At 43.6% G+C, this 2500-nt stretch overlaps 1 protein-coding gene across 1 annotated transcript in view; it reads right to left on the bottom strand.

The window, feature by feature from the left end:
* bbx (bobby sox) overlaps window positions 1-2500 on the bottom strand; it is a 504832-nt gene that overhangs the window by 238439 nt on the left and 263893 nt on the right. The gene's annotated exons all lie outside the window — the stretch shown is intronic.

Here is a 2500-nt window from a genome sequence, read left to right as displayed (position 1 = left end):
CCCAGCCGGGCATTGTGGGGGTGGGAAGCGAATCAATTTGGTTGGACCGGAGTGGTTTATACCAATCCTCCTATGAAAGTAGTTCAAGCTAAGTATCTCTTGTAGGAACAAATATATTTATATATATAAATATATGTATATATATATATATATATATATATATATATATATATATATATATATATATATATATATACAGTGAACCCTCGTTTATCGCGGTAGATAGGTTCCAAACCCGGCCGTGATAGCTGAAAATCCGCGAAGTAGGGACACCATATTTACATATTTATTTAACATGTATATTCAGACTTTTAAAACCTTCCCTGTATGTAGTACTGTTAACAAACTACCCTTTAATGTACAGAACACTTAATGCATGTACTACAGTACCCTAAACTAAAACAGGCACAAATATTAAAATGTTAGAATATTATAGTATAAAAAAATAAAGATTGTTACTGTACTCACCATGAAAGAAGTTGAAGAAAAACTTGAATGATGATGGCGATGAATTTTCTGCACAGTAGAAATGATGATGGCGATGAATTTTCTGCACAGTAGAAATGATGATGATGAAGCTGATGATGTCTTCTACTGTGCAGCCAATGATAGTATTTTACGTCTCTTCAGATGGAGGTGTCTTTTCCTGGGACACCTCTTCAACTTCTTCCTGGGACACTTCTTCAATTTCTTCCGAAGGCATAGTAGCAGGAAGAACTGGCTCTTTTTTGCGAGGCTGGAAGAACATTGTGATCGGAAGTTGCTGCCACTGCTTCTTTTTTCGCTCGAAGAGCATCCTGTAGGGAGTCGTGTCTTCATCGATTTTGTTGCAGAATTGCATAGAAAGAACCATATCCTCGTCCCACTCTTGCGACAATTCTCTTAACTCCTTCGCAAAGTTGCGGAGCTTGGCAAGCCGTTCTAATGTTATGCCCGCTTCTTCGACAATTTCTTGGGTCTCTTCCTGTGTTTCACTGTCTTCTTCACTGGCCGATTTCGTCAGGTCTTCTAGGTCTGCGTCAGTTAGCGGCTGGGAATGGCAGTCCAACAACTCTTCGACGTCTTCAGTCGTCATGTCGCCAAACCCGTCACCTCCAATTATAGCAGCCAACTGCACAGATTTCCGTATTGCAGAGCGATGAATCTCAGCAGGTGTGAATCCCTTGTCATCGTAAACAATCTGGGACCACAACTTCTTCCAGCTCGCATTAACAGTAGCAGATTTCATTTCTTTCAGTACCTTCTGGATGTTTTGCAGGCACGTGGCTATTGTGTAATTCCGCCAGTACGCCTTCAAATTTAATGTTTCATCCTCATCATCTTGGGCAGCATCCACACACGCAACGAGGTCCGCCAAGGTATTCTTCGTGTAGAGGGCCTTGAACGCCCTGATAACCCCCTGGTCCATCGGTTAAATTAATGACGTTGTGTTGGGTTGCAGGAACTCAACCTGAATGCCCTCATGCGACAGATCAGTTGCGTGTCCACCAGCGTTATCCATAAGGAGAAGGATCTTAAATGGCAAGCCCTTCTCTAGGAGATATTTACTGACTTGCGTGATAAAACAATGGTGGAACCAGTTGGAGGTCAGCATCTTCGTAATCCATGCTTTTGGATTATGCATCCAGTACACGGGAAGGAGATTCTTATTTTTATTTTTCAAAACGCGAGGGTTTTTCGATTTGTAAATAAGCCCCGGCTTTAGCAAAAATCCAGCAGCATTGCCACACATCACGAGGGTAACACGATCTTTGAATGCTTTAAAGCCAGAGGCTTTGGCTGCTTCTTTGAACAGGAAAGTTCGCGACGGCATTATCTTCCAAAACAAGCCGGTCTCATCCATATTAAACACTTGTTCGGGCTTGTATCCACCTTCAGTGATAATGTTCTTAAATGTCTCATTCGCATAAGTTTCAGCAGCGGTAGTGTCAGCAGAAGCAGCCTCGCCATGCAGGGAAACGCTTTTCAGGCCGAAGCGTTTCTGAAACTTCGCGAACCATCCTTTGCTGGCGGAAAAACGTTGTTCCTGAGGCTGGGAATCAGTGGATGTCCCTGCTTGAGGTTCATCTAGTACATCATCTTCGTCTTCTTCAGCATGGTCGCCATCGTCGTATTGAGGTTCCTTTGCCGCAAAATTCTCATACAAACCCAAAGCCTTGGTTCGGATGGTGTTCGTATCCAAGGCTATGTTCTTCTTCCGGCAGTCGGCAATCCAGATTGCTAAAGCACCTTCCATACGGACGATCGTTTTATTACGAGCGGTAACAACTTGCTTCGCTGACCTGCTAAAGGTGATGGCAGCACTCTTTCTAATGTTCGCATCGTCCTTCTTAATGTAGCGAACGGTGGATTCGTTCACTCCAAAATGGCGGGCTGCGGCCGCGTAACTTCTGCCTTCTTTCAACATATCGAGAAGTGTCACCTTCTCAGCAATCATCATCATTTTTCGGTGGCGTTTAAGCTCACTACCAGCCTTAGTAGAAGCAGAACGCTTGGGAGC

The sequence above is a fragment of the Palaemon carinicauda genome, chromosome 1 (assembly GCF_036898095.1).
Source record: "Palaemon carinicauda isolate YSFRI2023 chromosome 1, ASM3689809v2, whole genome shotgun sequence".
In the NCBI taxonomy this organism is placed as follows: Eukaryota; Metazoa; Arthropoda; class Malacostraca; order Decapoda; family Palaemonidae; genus Palaemon; species Palaemon carinicauda.
The sequence above is the reverse complement of the archived record's forward strand: the minus strand, read 5'-3'. Positions and strand labels throughout refer to the sequence as shown.